An 821-nucleotide genomic window follows, 5' to 3' on the forward strand; every position below is an offset into this window, starting at 1 on the left:
GCCTCGGCCTCCCAAAGTGCTGGGATTACAGGTGTGAGCCACTGTGCCCGGCTTCAATTTTTGTATTTTTAGTAGAGACGGGGTTTCACCATGTTGGCCAGAATGGTCTCAATCTCCTCATCTCATGATCCGCCCGCCTCGGCCTCCCAAAGTGCTGGGATTACAGGTGTGAGCCACTGTGCCCGGCTTCAAATGTGAATTTCATGAGGGTGGAGGCCATGCTATGTTGTTCACTCTGTTTCCCAAATGTCTAGGACGATGCCTGGCACATAGTAGGTGCTCAACAAATATTTTCAAAATGAGTGACTGACCTATTCCTGAAATCACAGGGCTAGTTAGTAGCAGAGTTGGGACTCAGTACCAAGTCTCCTGATTTTTAGAAGCATGTTTTCCCACTAGTGGTCCTTCACCTGTTCCCTAGAGCAGGACCCAAGTGCCATTTGGGGCAGGGGCCCAGAGCTTGGAGGAGAATGACACAGTGAGATCTGGTGGGGTCAGACTGTCTATGCTTCCCCTAGCCTTAGTCCGTGTTCAGTATAGGCCAGACCCATGTTCCTATTCAGAACTGGAACCCGGGCAGGGGAAAGAACTTGTCTCAGAATTTGCCCTCTCTGCTTCTTTGGCTGCCTTCTGCTTGTTCAATTTCCAAATCTGTAAAACGGGTAGATATATAATAATAGTACCCTATCTCATAAGGTTGCTGTGAGAATCAAATGAATTAATTCTAGCCAGTAGCTAACATGTATATAGTGCTTATCATATGCCAGATATTGTTCTAATGACTTACATAGATAAACTCATTTAATTTTTTTTTTTTTTTT

The sequence above is a fragment of the Colobus angolensis genome, unplaced genomic scaffold (genome assembly GCF_000951035.1).
Source record: "Colobus angolensis palliatus isolate OR3802 unplaced genomic scaffold, Cang.pa_1.0 Scaffold91, whole genome shotgun sequence".
In the NCBI taxonomy this organism is placed as follows: Eukaryota; Metazoa; Chordata; class Mammalia; order Primates; family Cercopithecidae; genus Colobus; species Colobus angolensis.